The sequence below is a fragment of the Rutidosis leptorrhynchoides genome, chromosome 1 (assembly GCF_046630445.1).
Source record: "Rutidosis leptorrhynchoides isolate AG116_Rl617_1_P2 chromosome 1, CSIRO_AGI_Rlap_v1, whole genome shotgun sequence".
In the NCBI taxonomy this organism is placed as follows: domain Eukaryota; kingdom Viridiplantae; phylum Streptophyta; class Magnoliopsida; order Asterales; family Asteraceae; genus Rutidosis; species Rutidosis leptorrhynchoides.
Window position 1 is genome coordinate 607,606,778 of NC_092333.1, and position 18,078 is coordinate 607,624,855.

At 32.8% G+C, this 18,078-nt stretch overlaps 1 long non-coding RNA gene across 1 annotated transcript; it reads right to left on the bottom strand.

Moving 5' to 3' along the window:
• Positions 1–16,916: 16,916 nt before the first annotated feature.
• On the bottom strand, positions 16,917–17,772 carry LOC139884670 (uncharacterized). The gene is made up of 3 exons (XR_011771929.1): positions 17,638–17,772; positions 17,507–17,553; positions 16,917–17,126 (listed from the first exon to the last, which is right to left on the bottom strand). It is a non-coding gene; the product is annotated as an uncharacterized lncRNA (long non-coding RNA).
• Positions 17,773–18,078: the final 306 nt, after the last annotated feature.

Here is an 18,078-nt window from a genome sequence, read left to right on the forward strand (position 1 = left end):
TAATTGGAAGTTAGAGTAAAAGGTGTGAGACGTTTATGGTGACAAACGCCCCACTACAGGCGTTTGTGGGACGATTGTGGTGACACGTCCAAGTGGGTAGGGGCCAAATGTCCTATTATCTGTGGTCTTAGACCATAGATAATGAGCGGTTGTCTCCCTCATCTCTTACGATATGTCACTACAAACGTCTGTAGTGTGGCGTTTGTGGCCATAAAATGTTGGTGCGTTGGTCAATAACCTTCCACAAACATAAGGGAAGAAAAAAGAAGGTGAGGCGGCGATTTGATTGAGGTTATTTATCTCTCTAACTTTTTATTATTCACATTTCAAATATCAAGAAAATTTTAACACGTCACTCACAAACTTCTACAACTCTCTCAACAACATTCTCCATTACAATTCACTTCCCATCATTACCATGTCACAAGTACAGCAAAAAAATCTCTTATCTACTCCACGTCAGCATCACCATTATCTATAGTCTTACAAAAATAGACACAGCCAAAGCAACAAAGATTATTTAATCGTGTTTTTGAACACAGGTATATGAAACATTGCCTTAAAACATGATGCAAATTTCTAGTAATTTGTTGGATGAACTTTGAGAGGTTAGATACATGGGAATGAAAGTATACGCATGTTCGGTCCTAGGAAATTGACAACCCTTTTAATGTTTATTCAAATCACGTATACATCCATATATGAATCGGAGATGACATTTCTACACTCAATATTGATAGATTAACTATTTTATATAAAAATTTCTCAAAATACAATTTATATATTCTCTCACCTCCACCTATTTATTTTAAATTATTTTATACTTAAAAGGACATTTAGGAAATGATGTAAAAATATAAAACCATAATTAATGGGGCAACACCTCACATCTCTCACGCCCAAAAAAATCTAGGTGGCATCTCACTTCACCTCTCTGACGCCCCTGACGCCCGTAACGAGGCGTCGCCGGGGCGTCAGTCACCAATCTGATAGAAAAAAAAAGTTAGACGTTAGAATTTTGTGGACCAATCAGATTTCAGCATTAATTTTTGACAAAATTGTGCCGTTGATCCCTGAATTTTATATCAAATAGCATGGATGACATTTTTCTATCTTTTTAACTCTGATGACCTCGATTTATCCATTCGTTGCATGGTTGACCCTGAAACTTAATGGTGTTAAATTTTCCGTTCAATCCTACCATGTGCCTTGCACATGTGAGGGTATTTTCGTCAATTTAGGTCATTTTCCCGTTTATATATTATTAAATTTATATTTTATACCCGACTTTCAATAATATTTTACCACATCACCCATCACAAATTTAACACTCATATTTAACACTTTCCATTAAAAACCACTTCTTGACCTTGCCACATCACCACATTTACCTTTGACGTCAAAATGAGAGTTAATAGTGGTCAAATGGATTTCTTAAAATTAAATGTGGATATATCACTTCCTTATATAATATATCCATCCATAAATAAAATAAACAGTTTTTATCTATACTAAGATGATTAGTTTCTGTTTTGGAATTGGAAGATCAAAAACTAATAAACAAGATCAAAAAGGTCAGGGTTGATTATAATGACTTTTAAATTAAGAGAAATCAATGTTTTTAGTTTACTGAGTAACAAGTCCACGCCTCTTATTTGTAATATCATTTATCCAGTTTTGGTATTTCAACGATTTTGACAATCCATCATCGGTTCTATAAGAGCATGTAATTTACCAACGCCATAATCGCTTCAATGAGAACAACTGAAAAAATGGGGAACATGAAGTATTACACTTGCTACACACATGCTAAAAACCTTTAATGGATGATAAGACCCACAAAACACAAAACAAAGACTTCTGTAAAAGCATGATTAGAGTAAATAATACAAACAAAAGCCTCGAGAAAACAAACACATGGTCAAAATCGAAACATACAAACGGAACAATAAAGAGAAAACTGCCAACCCACAACACCATTTACAACATAAACTCTCTAAGGAGATGGACACCAGTTGAGCCAGTGACATTTAAACTAAAGTTCAATGTGACGTCCACTTCATTACGGTTAATCTACAAGTTGCCATAAACACATAAGATAGATAGGTTGGAAGACCACATACAAGACTTCAAACGCTTCTTCGCAATAGATGTGATTCACACTTTCAATTGGGTTGACATAATGACAAATGAACATTAGACACAATAAAATCCACACCACGATGAGTCTTAAGTTGAACGATAACAGAATTTTATTGGTATGAACATTTTCCTCCTAATTGCGGAAGGATCAACTGCATCTCATCATTCAAAAACATCATTATTTTAAATAAACTTAACAAAAAACGAGCCATAACGCTTCTAATAACCATTACACATCAACAAGCATATCAAAATCCTCCATAGCCTGAATTAAGTTCACATGTGTAACATTTAGCCCTTAAAAGCGATAACATATCTTGTTCAATTCCCTGTACATAAATAACAGATTAAGCCCATGAAACACAAGCAAGTTTTCAAATGTACAAACTTCAAAATGCAAAGCAGCAGTGGTGTTGACTGAAGTAGTGAAGCAGCAAACTTTGTTTAATCTGATAAAAAAACGTCAAAATATTATTATATTTAAAAATTGTTAGCTATAATAATTTTACAGAAATATTATACAATGGGTGGATCAGAAAAAGAGATAATACAACCCATATCATTGAGGTGCATCCTCACTGACATAGGGTACACCTCAGATGCAATACTGGTTTAATTGCAGCCACCAGTGTCCTCATATGACAAAGCATCTAAACAAATTCCTTTAAGCACCAGATTAAAAGGATTTCTATGTATAAGAGCCTAACTTATTACTGTAAGAAACAACAATGTTGTAAAAACAATGCATAGTTAAAAATCAAAAAAACAACAATGCCTTATGAAGTTTAAGTTAAGAGTAATAATCAGTAACAACAAGATCTAGACTTTTATAATTTAAAATACAACTAGCCTGTAATCAGTCTATAGCATGTTTCAACTAAAAATCCAAAACTTTTTAGCCAAGTAACAATAACACAATTTGAACATAAAGAAATACTAAAAATTTTTATAAAAATTAAAATATAAGTTTATAAAGGAGGCTCAGATCTGTTTACGAACAGGGCAAGAGGATTAATCCGCCATGGCTGCAATAACAAAAGGTTGCGAAGTACTTCACCATCCTCTGAAATTGCCCAGCCAAGCTACAGACCATCGCTTGAACTCGCCCTATTAACAACTTGGATCGGAAAATAGATAAATATCATCACTGCCTCTTATATATGATTAAATTGGGAACGAAAGGGGGTAATAAAAGGAGGTAGAAGAAGAATGCGATACATAGGATCACCTCCCTTAAATATAACAAAACGCATCTTTTTCTAATCCATTCTATTCATATCCACGAGTAATTCACTTCATAAAGTAATTGCCGTTCAAAAAAAAATATATATATATATATATCCACAAGTAATTCAATCTCTCTCTATACATATACATATACATATACATATACATATACATATACATATACATATACATATACATATACATATACATATACATATACATTGTATGAATGATCGAGGGTTGTTGATTTAGAGTAAGTATATCGGCCGAGAGAAGGGCAACCACCCTCAGAAACCTTTTTATTCTTCTCGCCGGCCTCATTCTCCGATCCAAGTTGTTTGTGTAAACCTAACCCTAATTCGCTCCTTAAATAGTCCGCACACCCGCACATAAGTTAATCTACAAGTTGCCATAAACACATAAGATAGATAGGTTGGAAGACCACATACAAGACTTCAAACGCTTCTTCGCAACACCCAATAGGATAGATGTGATTCACACTTTCAATTGGGTTGACATAATGACACATGAACATTAGACACAATAAAATCCACACCACGATGAGTCTTAAGTTGAACGATAAAAGAATTTTATTGGTATGAACATTTTCCTCCTAATTGCGGAAGGATCAACTGCATCTCATCATTCAAAAACATCATTATTTTAAATAAACTTAACAAAAAAACGAGCCATAACGCTTCTAATAACCATTACACATCAACAAGTATATCAAAATCCTCCATAACCTGAATTAAGTTCACATGTGTAACATTTAGCCCTTAAAGCTATAACATATCTTGTTCAATTCCCGGTACATAAATAACAGATTAAGCCCATGAAACACAAGTAAGTTTTCAAATGTACAAACTTCAAAATGCAAAGCAGCAGTGGTGTTGACTGAAGTAGTGAAGCAGCAAACTTTGTTTAATCTGATATAAAAATGTCAAAATATTATTATATTTAAAAATTGTTGGCTATAATAATTTTACAGAAATATTTTACAATGGGTGGATCAGAAAAAGAGATAATACAACCCATATCATTGAGGTGCATCCTCAATGACATAGGGTACACCTCAGATGCAATACTGGTTTAATTGCAGCCACCAGTGTCCTCATATGACAAAGCATCTAAACAAATTCCTTTAAGCACCAGATTTAAAGGATTTCTACATATAAGAGCCTAACTTATTACTGTAAGAAACAACAATGCAGTAAGAACAATGCATAGTTAAAGTTGAGTAATAATCAGTAACAACAAGATCTAGACTTTTATAATTTAAAATACAACTAGCCTGTAATCAGTCTATAGCATGTTTCAACTAAAAATCCAAAACTTTTTAGCCAAGTAACAATCACACAATTTGAACATAAAGAAATACTAAAAAGTTTTATTAAAATTAAAATATAAGTTTATAAAGGAGGCTCAGATCTGTTTACGAACAGGGCAAGAGGATTAATCCGCCATGGCTGCAATAACAAAAGGTTGCGAAGTACTTCACCATCCTCTGAAATTGCCCAGCCAAGCTACAGACCAGATACTAGAGCTTGCCCGTTTAACAACTTGGATCATTAAATAGATAAATATCATCACTGCCTCTTATATATATGATTAAATTGGGAGCGAAAGGGGTAATAAACTAATAAAGGGAAGTAGAAGAAGAATACGAATATGTGTACATAGATCATAAGTGGTGTACATAGATCACCTCCATTAAATATAACAAAACACATCTTTTTCTAATCCATTCTGTTCATATCCACGAGTAATTCACTTCATAAAGTAATTGCCGTTCAAAATATATATATATATATATATCCACAAGTAATTTAATCTCTCTCTATCTCTCTCTATATATATATATATACATATACATACATACAGATACATTGTATGAATGAACGAGGGTTGTTGATTTAGAGCAAGTATATGAAATCATCGGCCGGAAGAAGGGCAACCACCCTCAGAAACCTTTTTATTCTTCTCGCCGGGCCTCATTCTCCGATCCAAGTTGTTTGTGTAAACGTAACCCTAATTTTGCCCCTAATTCGCTCCTTAAATAGTCCGCACAGCCGCACTTTTTCTTTTATTTCTTTTTTTCTTTCTGGCATTTTTCTTTTCTTTACATAAAATAAAATAATGAACACTAAACGAGATTCCAAGTATACACCCAAGATTTACGGGACACCGCTAGTTTGAAATTTTTTATTAGAAAATATTTTGTAAATTTTATAGGACACTATTAAATTTAAATTTATGACCCCGTATATTTTTTAAATCTATAGTTTTTCTTTTAAATTGTATAGAACACCGCTAAATTATACTACTCGAATTTCATAAATTTTTCGAATTTCTAATTTTTTTTAAAGTAAACTATCAATAAAATAACAATCTAATATAATTGGTACTTAAAAAAAATTCGAGACCCACTGAGTTACAATCCTGGAATCACTACTATGAACACTCATATAGAAATAAAGACACTTAAAAAACAACTTCGGCCGAAAAATACAAGAGGAAAAAACAGAAAACTTACAATAACCGAAAGAAATCTTTATCCAGAAGATGAAGCCCCCAACAAATATAAACAAACCCGAACTACAAGCTCAACTAAAACATTAAACTATACGAGAGATCACTACAAGAACTACAAATAAACGAAGAAATCCAACACGCGATCACATATCTTTGATGAATTTCGAGAACTTTTACATTCCAACCATTTTATTTAGCCTTCTTCATTTTTGTTTTTTTTTTTGGTATTAACCGAGATCTTGAGAGGGTTATTCAAATTAATAAGAATACTCGGAACATTTTCCCTGGCTATTATATATAGCATTTCATTAAAAGCCTATAAGGATTATTCACAGCCGGCAAAGAACTATTCAAAGCCTCATATAGCCTTAGGGGTCGGAACAATATCTTCCTCAATTTTATCGAGGATGTTAATCGAGTCAAAAACCGACATGGTAGAAGCTAAACACACGACTTAAACATCCTTTGTACAATGGTGTCTGGGATAATTGCACCAAAGTGGGATTACATGGCAACACAATAATATTTGGCTCATCATAAGATTCGACATTAATAGGCACTTGATCAACTTCATCCAGATTCACAGAACTCACCAACATTTGGCTCATCACCTGAATCGACAAATTGCACTTTCTCATATTCAACCAAATTAGTAGAACCACAATCTAAATCACCTGTGAAAGATGATTGTATCATAATATTAGCATCAAAAACAGACTATGACCATACTGGCATGTTTTCAACCTCGATCGTTACCACGATTTCAGAGGGATCCAGTTTGGCATGACTTTTAAGGTTAGTATTATCGAACGAGAATGAGAGATCTTTGAATACCTCGTATGAACATTTTTACGAGCTAAATTGTATCATTGAAAGCCTCATAAGGATACATTCACTTCTCATTTTACAAGTGAATCACAAATTAATACTGTTTTTTTAAAATACCCTTTAATAATTATATAGAAAATTTGTGTAAGACACAAGTTAAGGGTATTTTAGGGGTTGTTTGTTTTTCAGTATGTAGATTTTATCATGTCTTTTTTCCACACTCGCAGATGTATATTATGCAGATTGTTTGATTTTATGAGGATATAGGATAAAATAACGTCTTCTTTTGTCTATATATTCACAAATCAGAAAATAGCTTCTCATATTTGCATAACAAATATAATACAAATGAAATATAAACTTTTTGTAAATACATGTTTTATTAATATTATCCGTATTTTTTTATATTACTAATTTCTATATTATTATTATTATTATTATTATTATTATTATTATTATTATTATTATTATTATTATTATTATTATTATTATTATTATTATTATATATTAAATCGCGTAAATTGAAACTCAATTCGGACCCGCCACATATCTCAATTTTACTGTTACAGTGTAGCATTTTGCCTTTTTTTTTATTCATAAAAACGACATTAAACCTGACCCACTTTCTATTTTATTTTTATTTTTTCCCCTTTTTTATGATAGAAAATCAGTTAAAAAAACTGATAGCTAAAACTCCTGTTTTCCAATTAGACCGGTACTAACTCGGCGTCAGAAATAATTCGTCAGATGAGGTGGATGAGTCTGACGCTTTTGAAGCCTGTTAACCCTGCGTCAATTTTTGACGCCAACAAAGGTTAGTTGATTTTTTGACGGTGGAGTGAGATTTGGTTGAGCCAATCACAAGTTTTTGCCATTTTATATTTATATTTAATTTATTTTTTCCACTTAATTTCAAATCAGATTTTACCACCTCACTCTCCAAATATTTGACACAAAAACTTGACATTTTGGGTTAACGAGGATCAAGTACAATCACAGCTAAAAATCTACTTTTTCACCAAAAAGAACACATTCGCTTCTGACATCACACTCGAAACAGTCTTACAATCATCAAAACAACCACATACTCTCCTCTCTCTCTCTCCCTTTAAAATACACCACCACCAAAAACATTTCACCTCGATTGACTTCGTTTCTGGACAAACTAGACTACACCACCATCACCATTAAACGCAAAATATTTTTACGAACCCAACAAACCTAATCCCGCATCCGTACGCCACCTGACGCGTCGTCATAAATCTGAACCGCAACTACATATTGTTGATGGTGGTCGTAAATTGCAGTGTAGGGGACGACGTGGCCGGAGAAGAAGCACTTGAAGGCGGCGACTTGAAATGAAGGTAGTTTCCGGAAGTAGTCGCCGGAATATGGTTGACGGAGACGGTGGTCGAGTGGTTGTGGAAGGTGGTGTCTCAAGGTGAAGGTTTGAGGGCGTCGATTGGTAACTTTTTTATAATTTGATGAAGAGAAAAATGTCTTCTAAGCTCTATAAATTTGAAGATTAAAATTCTAAACAAAGGTAACAGGGAAGATGGTAATAGGGAAGATGAGATGGAGAAGATTAGATTTTTTAAAAAGGTAACAGGGATGATCGAGAAGATGAACAGAGTGGGGTGTGGTGGATCAAAATGGTCTACGTACATGTACTTAAGTAATCACTAGAGTTTCAAGGTGGTCTAACAAATTGGTTGAGCCATGGTTGCTACAATATTAAGTGATATCTAGCTAATTTTATTCTGCAATCATATAAAACTTAAGATACGGAGTACAATGTTAAAAACACGTGGAATTTTGTCAATCATAATTTTTTATTCTGCTTCGAAAGTCAATGGAGGTGATGAGCGGGTAAAATCATAAAATCTTACCCGCGGGCACGGGTACGGGTAAAAAACTTATACCCGTTAACGGGTCATGGGTGGGTCGCGGGGTACATACTACCCGGTACATACCACCTGTAACATCCCGCGTTTTTCCGTTAAAATTTATTTTTAACACTATTTTTTTTTAATAATATCTTTCGTTATTTAAATTCGTAGTTTTCGTTAACTAACGTTCTTAATATTTCTGTTATTTAATTATAACATCTCTCGGTTACTTTAGCGTTTTTAAAATATTCGTTCGGTTAATTCACGCACCCGCTTTGAAACTTGAGGGACCGAAGCTGTCAAGTGGGCAAACTAGTTGACTAGGTCAACTAGTCAACCCACCATTCTCATCCATTCATTTCCATCCACCTTCCACCTCCTTTCTCCTCCTTTTCTCTCTAGTTGCAAGAACAACCATAACACCCAATTCATTCAATCATCATCTAAATTCGATCTAGGAGGCCAACATCAAAACAAATTACATATTCGTGATCCTCTCTTCATCCTCTACATTTTGGTACCAATTTCATCTCGTTTGGGTAACATTTCTAAAACTCTAGATTTCTCTAAATTCGTGTTTTTGACTTGAAATGATGTTAGTTAGTGTCTATGGCTCATTGTGATGTCGTGTATGTAATTTGTATGCTCGATCTTGTTATTTGGTGTAACTAGCATGAACACTTGAAATGGGTTAGTTTAATCTTTGATTTTGATTGATTAAATGTTGTTAGATGTTAAACCCATTGTGTTAAAAGTGTTACTAGCATCGTTAGTTTCGTTTTGGTATGTTGGATGATATGAAAACCTTGCGTTAACATGATTATTGATTTTGTGATTCTTGATTAGGGTTTGATGAACTTGAAATGAACTTTTGATACTTTGGATGCCATGAAATGTTGTTAGTAAGTGTTTAGTTGTAATGCACGTTTCATTACCTTCAAACGGCATATCATATGTGTGAATTGGATTCCCGAAACTTAAAATGCATTTGATGAACTTGAACTTTGAAAATAAACCTTTATTGATCAATTGACGAGTTTTCGGTTATTGTAATTGATGTTTTTGCTTGGTGAAAAGTAGTTAGTTGTATTCCTTGTCAAAATACCTTTCCAACGATACAAGATACTTGTTTTGGATGTTTACGGTTTAGGATTTATGAGTATTTGAAGTTGGATTCGTGCTTGAGTGTGAAAACTGCCAGAATTCTCTGCACAGGTAATGGCGCGGCGCGCCATATACCCGCGCGGCGCGCCAAAGTGGTCTGTCCAATTTTGTCGATTTTTGAATAATGTTTGCTATGCTACACACCCCCGATCAACATGAAACTTGGACAACATGCTCATATATGATTTCTAAGCTCATGAAAATAGTTCGGGACCCGACCCGACCCCATTGACTTTTTTCGTTGACTTTGACCAAGTTTGACTTTTAGTCAAACTTAACAAAACACTTATGCAATCGCTCTAATCTTATTTTATAATTGATTCTTGCATGAAACTTGACAAATTGATTCACATGCTATATAATCGAGTCGTAACGAGTCATAGGACTAATTGAACACATTTCACCCGACCTTGTGTCGTAACCGGTAAATTGATACAACTTACTTGTTTAGGTCAAGGCTAAGCAACTTTCATGCACACGTTTACTTTGTGAAGTACTTTTATACTCGTGCACTCGAGGTGAGATCATAGTCCCACTTTTTCAACAACTTTTATATTTTTAAATCGTGGGCTGAGAAACATATACGTTACATACTTATATACATTTCATATGTATATATACCTTTCATACTTTTATACATCGAAGACGAATACGAATACAAAGATACGGACGAGTTTGAACGAAAACCCTCAATTCAATTATCATTAATTACATCAGATGGTGTAAGCGAGACTATGTTGTGTGGATCCATACGGGTTTGACTAACACTCATTCGGACGGTTCGCTACCGTTAAGCGAATGAAATATATTCTGGTATGGTGTATGTTCTAACACTTTTATGCTGAGGTAAATGATACGGTTAAGCTTTGATAATTGGGTGCTCGGTAAACAACAATACTTATGGAATTCAAACGATTCGGAAAATCGACTTATACTATAACTTGTGGTTCAACTTATTTTACTTACATACTCATTTACTAAACCTATGATTTCACCAACGTTTTCGTTGACAGATTCTCTATGTTTTCTCAGGTCCCTGAATGCTATATGATACATGCTTCCGCACTCTTTTTGATACTTGCTTGGATGTCGAGTATACATGCATATTTGGAGCCCTTGACTTGCTTTTAAATTGTGTCGCATAGGTTTGAATTGTACGTTAAACATTGTAATGTAACTAGTCGTTGAACTACTTTTGTAAACTTGAAACGTCCTTTACATTTGAAATGAATGCGACATATTTTTGGTCAAACGTCACCTTAAGGACTTACGACCACGTAACGGGACCTAAGTAGACGGCGCCGTCAATGACGATTTTGTCGGGTCGCTACACCACCCGTCACGGGTAAAATCCGATCCGCTAAATTCATGAGACTTTTTAAAAAAAAATAAATAAATAAAATATCCGCGAGTTTTTACATACAATTATCAATTTAAAAGGAATTTTAGTTGTAATGAAATAATGATTAATAATATAATATTGCATATAAGTAAAACTTGACTTTCACGTCATTTTACACATGTTAATTGTACATAAATTTTATAATTAATAAAATTTCTTAAAATTTCTAAAAAAAATAACGAAGTAGTATATTATTATTACTCGCGGGTCACGGGTATCCGCGAGTAACGGGCATGGGCGACACTTTTTTACCCGCGGGTGGGTAACAGGTTTCAACGAACAAAAAACAACCTGACGAACGGGTCACGGGTATATAGAACCCGTGCCCATTACCCGTGGGCGTTATCCCTCTCTTAGGCTTGAAATGTAGATAATGGAGAAATGAAGTTTAGGTAGTACTTTATATTAAAATATTTAATAACCTGCAGTACTTGAAAAAGTAATCAACATAATCATATTTTGGCATTCTATTTTATTAAATTATATAAAAATCACAAATATGAGATACTCCTTATATAATGTGCATTGAATTTTTTTTTTTTTTTAGAATTTTTACATAATTCCAAACAAAAGATGATTGAGTTACAAATGAAAAGTTTTCTCAAATAAATGTAAGTTTAAATTATAATAACTTCAAGTAATATACCATGAAAACTAATTTGAGAAATAGAAACAAAAGGATCTTCAAATTTGTTTACGAAATTTTAGTTCATCAATATATATTACTATATTAGCTTATTTATTTGTAAGAAAACGACTTATACATTAATAAGAACATTTTCATAATTCATTATTTGTTGCAACGTGCGAGTCATATATACTACCGAAACAACATTTTAGTTATCCAACGAAATCATTTTCCGTAAAAATGCGTGAGCCGTTTTTGCTTCTGTATATACATATAGTGCTGATGAAGGCGAGATAAGCTTGTAATGACGGCGACAAGATATAGGACAGAGGAGGAAGTTTTTCAGATATAAATTTAGGGGTTCAAAAGAGAACCCAATTATAACGATTTCAATTACAACCCTACCTTAGAAGATACCTTTAACATTTTTCATAAATTAAAGAATAGTGAAGATACTATTGTTTTTGCAAATACGAATACAAAGTGTTAGTTTCCCTATATCTCTGGATGTGATTCATATATTAAGTGATCCACATGTAGAGTTTTATTAAACAAAATTTGTAAACGTGTATAGAATTTTATTAAAAAATTTCTCTCAAAATGTACATACTAAACATAGCGCGACATTATTTAATCCATTTCAATCTACGCAAGAAATAGCTATTCAGTAATGCAACCCGCATCAAAGCGTGAGCCCAATCTACTAGTTGTTATTATTATTATTATTATTATTATTATTATTATTATTACTATTATGGGTGTATTCAAAAGTTATACTCCGTAAATAATTTATTATTATTATTATTATTATTATTATTATTATTATTATTATTATTATTATTATTATTATTATTATTATTATTATTACTATTACTATTATTGCTATTACTATTATGGGTGTATTCAAAAGTTATACTCCGTAAATAATTTATGAATCTAGTATAAATAATTTTACTGAAAGTACATATGTTAAAAGGTTGTTAGATTTTATAATGGTTCCTTTGATTATGTACATATCCGTATAATGTAATTTTTGTAAACGTGATACTCGTATTTTTTACATAAAGTATTAATAATAATAATTTTTTATTATTGTTTTATTATATCAAAATAGTAACTAAATTTATTAACTTGCGTATATTAAAAGGTTATAGAGGATTACGAATCTAGTATGAATTATTTCATATGTTAATTTTATAATTTCAATTATTCAAACGTTCATAATTCTGACAACATAATTTGATAAAAATATAAAATAAACGAGCCCTTAGTATTATTCTTCATTCCATTTGTTTTTGTAAGGGAATAGTTGATTAAAAACTTATTTGTGATCTTATTTTTATCATCCAATATTTCTTGGTGTGTAAATTCGTGGATTGATATATAGTGGCGGAACTTGAACTCGAGTACAGATAGGGCGGATGTAAAAATTTAATAAATATTTCATTCGCAGCAGGAGTAACACTAAAAAAAAAAAAAACCTTATTTTTTAGTAAAATTTTTAATTTTTCAGTGTAAAATTTTTTGTCCCGTTAAATCCAGATGGAGCGGGTACCCCCTCCTGAGTACTCTATATTCCGCCACTGTTGATATACTCTCTATGAAAGCGCCATGAATATAGCGTTATTCAATGAAGTCGTCAATAATGAGGTTGAATGTTCAAACTTCACTTTGAGACAATGTTAATAATCTTGTTAGTTGCCAGTGTTGTAAATCTCCTTACTTTTCCCCGATATCTCATTTTTAGAAGGCAACTGAGATGAGATGTCAATCTTCCGAGATTAGTCAACAGGGTCAAATTTGGTCAAAACCACGATTTCTCGAATTCTCTTGCTCATTTCTCAGATTTTCTCGTAAAATCTCATAATTTCTCGTAATTTCTCACTCATTTTTCCGATTTTTCTATAAAATATCGTAATAATGTATATAAATATACATATATTGTATTTTTATTTTTATATCTAAATTTATACTAAAAGCACTAAAATGTCAACGTCCGATATCTCCCCGAGATTATTCCGAGATGCCGAGATGTCCCAAAAAATGTCTAAACGAGATCTCGAGATTCAAGTTCTCCAACCTTGTTAGTTGCATATACTATGTGTTTTAGATTACAGATTGGTTATAATGAAAAAATAAAAATGAGGGGAGCCAATGTGCTCGTTCATAGGAGCAGTGGTGGATTTAGGATTGATACTCACTGGTGTCACCGGTTAAAAAAAAAAAAAAAAAAAAAACTTCTACTCGATGGCTTATTTCAATGGTGTCACACAAAAAAATTTACACTATCCACTAGTATCACTAGTTAAAAACCCCCAAAATTTTCCACTATATCGTGTATTTGAGTGGTGTCCCGTGCAACCACTCCGAATAAAGTACATCCGCCCCTGCATAGAGGGGTTTCCTTGCTTACAAAAGAAAAATGAAAATGAATTATTATTATTATTATTATTATTATTATTATTATTATCTAACAGACAAAAATGGTGAATAGTAACTAGGGCATTTTCGTCCTTTCACCTTTTTTAGTTCTAATTCTAAGTAAATTTCGCTACACCAACAAAGACCCCCACACTTTTTTCAAATATTCAAATCGACCCCCAAACAGGGGGTAAAGTGTCAAATAACCGTTTTCATAAAAAATCTTAAATAAACTCCACCCAAATATTCAACGGGTCATATCTTCTCGCTCGCAACGAGATAAATTTTTCTGACACCATCGTTAAACTCGAAATAATTTTAGGAACACAATGTCACTAACTATACGCAAAACGGACGTTTTTAAAAAAACGCTAAATATTTGGGTTACTTTTCATACACGTTGATTTTGCGTTAAATTTTTAAAAGTTGATAATTACATAGCTAAACGCGGAGATGGACATATATTGTTAATTTAAAATAACATTTAAATCTTTCACGGGTTATACCTTTTAGTTCGACTCGAGTTGCGCTTCAACGACATCATTCTTTAGCAACGAAATAATTTTACAAACCAAATGCAATAAAATACATTGAAAATCGAACCCCCGGCGAGAAGCGAGGGTTAAACAACTAGTTATATTATAAATTATAAACATATACTAAAAGGGGTGAAGGTATTTTTCCCATCTGACCCCTATGAACAATAGCAAGTCCATGTTTGTTTAGAGAGTTATTTTGATCATCATTTTGTATACTTAAAAATAAATAAATTTGTTTAATGTTTATTAACACCTATTTTCCTTTCCCTTTTTACTTACTGGGGCAGGTTCAAACGAGAACAACAAAAAAGGTGAGAACTGCCAGAACTTTTTAATTTCATAGTTTTTATGCATTTGAATGCAACAAATTAAATGCAAATGTTATTTAATGCGCATATCATGAACAAACATATGTTCATTACCACAAATTACATGCTATATATTTGATTATATACGGAATATATACGTTTTTTCAAACTGTTTTATGTTCCTTCTTACTCTCCATCAACATTTAAGGTTGATTTCAATCTACTCGCATGTTAAAATCGTTGTAAATTAAAAGTTCTCGCAGTTCTCGCAGTTTTCGCCTTTTTTGTGGTTCTCGTTTGAACTTTTGACCTTACTTCATATCTTCTTTTTTCATTTATTTATTTTTAAACGTCCAATTACCCTATTGTTAATCGTTTTTGATATCGTTCAATTAACCGACTAATCGACTGTTAACCAATCAAAACTACCTCGCAGCGAAGCGCGAATTTTATATTATCTTCTTGTATCAATAGGCCCTTTGTAATTTGTATAATATATGCATGTCGGATTCGGCTCAATACTTTAACTAAAAGTTTGGGCCGAGTTGTATTAAAATATAATTCAACACCATCATTTTACCCTTTTTTGCTAATATAAAAGGCGAAGATCCGTGAATAAACATGGATTTAAGTTTTAACAATGTACTCTGGTTCCACATACAAGACCAACATAGTATTTGATAACTATTAACCTAATTGCACACTAAGACCCTCTTTACAGATAATGTTCCAGTTCCAAAACCTTTGTCACCTGATAAGAATAATACTTATATGTTATCATTTGTTTATAACAAGATTAAGAGGCACGCGCTTCGCTGCTAAGAATTGTCTACGATTGTTTTGATGGCTATTCATTATACACTCAGTTAAATGACAAAGTATTCTATGGTCAAAAAGGTACCATCATTTACTGCATCTACTCCGCGTTTTGGTTATTTGTGTCCGTATTTGTGTTTACAGTGTGCAACATGCAAAAGATACGATATGATCAAACAGTGATCATACAGATACTTATATACAATACAATAATGATCATACATTGCTCCTGAAGCGTTCATTGTGTCATCATAGGGTTACTACAAAAAATGTGATACTAAGTTGTTAAACTGCAAGCCAAAAAGGCTCTTAGTTTTTGATTGATTTTTCATACAAAAGTGATGAATATTCTTCTGGTGGAGACTGTCGTTGCTTCAAAACATATTATGTACAGAGCGGATTATCTTCATTTGATAGTCTTTTTCTCTTTTTGGTTGGGCTTCCTGTGTGTCACCTTTGTCTGTAATGTTTGTTAGTTTCTGTTGGTTTAACAATAAATTAAAAATGTCAGTTAGAGTGAAAGTAGGTAAGTCAAAAAGTAACAGTTATAGAAACTGAAAAGTATAAAACAGAAGGAATATTGATACCTTATCATAGAAAGCACTTAAGCAGCAGCAAAGTATCCTGATAATATGAACAATCAAATTAGAATATTAGCAAAGCACAATGCATAGAGCGCATGTGATTTCGGTACATACATATCTACCAACTGCATTGAAGCTAAATAGCGATCTAAGAACGCGAAACGTAAGTAGAAACAGGAGTTTCCGTGAAGACAAACTCGGAAACACGGTACTGACACCATAAACAACAGAAGAATCTCCGGGCCTAGTACCACTACGGTTGCCTATCCTCTGTTTCTTTCTACACGACATGACGATAGACAAAGCTAACTTTGCACAACACAATACATTAACCACCAAAATCAAAGATGCAACACAATACATTAACCACCAAAATCAAAGATGAAATCATAATCATACAATTCACAAAAGCAACAATTATAAAAACACTAACATAAGGCTGCAAATATTTGCAAATCATAATCATAATCATACAATTCACAAAAGCAACAATTACAATTCCGTTTAGTGGCTGCCATTTCAAAGACATCATCATTATGAGTACAATATTTTCGCATCAGAAGCGTGTAATCAGTCACCATGGCTGCAAATAATACGGAGGTGACCGGAAGCATACATATTTAACCATCACATCTTCAGTAAGCTGTGAAAATGCAACAACACAAAAAAATATCAGCATCTTTACACATACACCAACTTCAGAATGAAAGATTTTCAAGCATATACTCCAATGTTTACAGTATATTAATTTTGTTATTTCGAAGAACATATTACAGAATCTGTCATTTATGTGTTTGATTAATGTATAATGAAAGGGTAAATCTGAGTTTTTACATACACATCCTTTACTACTTTTAGTCTGGCATTTTATTACATTCAGCTGTTGAGGTAAGCTACAAAGTATATATACTAAAGGAAGTTACATGTTCGATATTAAGTCAGTTGGCATATATCAGAATAGCAATAGCAGTTAATGGCACTATCAGTTAAACAATTACAATCAAGATTATAAAAAGGAATCACCTTCCAAATCAGTAGATAAGCGTTCATGGCCACCTCCAGGAGCAAAGCTGCGAAGGAAGACAGAAATCGTGAGACAATCAAGACAATGATGACGAACCCTAATTTTTTTTGTGGGAGAAGGTTTGACGAACCCAAAGTTTGAGCGAAGAATTTTGGAAATATGAATTAAACCAGTGAAAACCCAAAGTTCATTAGGTTAAACCACTCACAGACTTGTCCGATTTTCTTAAGTGAGCCTGTAGAAAATGATAGCAAACAGAAGTAATTACTTATATTTGACCAATACTTTATGGCTCGCTACCACAGCTAGCTAACTGTTTACGATCTAAATATATTTGCCTTAGACTCGGGTGATTACTTTTGAAAAACAACTGCCTTATCAAACCAAATCCCTCTTTACAAAAGAATTTAAAAAACGAAGGCAATGAAGATTTATTTAGATAGAAAACAAAATGAGAAATGAGGTTCAAATCCTATATTGTCCTTTTTACAAAAGAAATCAAACAATATATATAGAGATAGAGATATGTGAATCTGTAAAGGGATGAAGGTTGTTTAATCTTGCAATCATG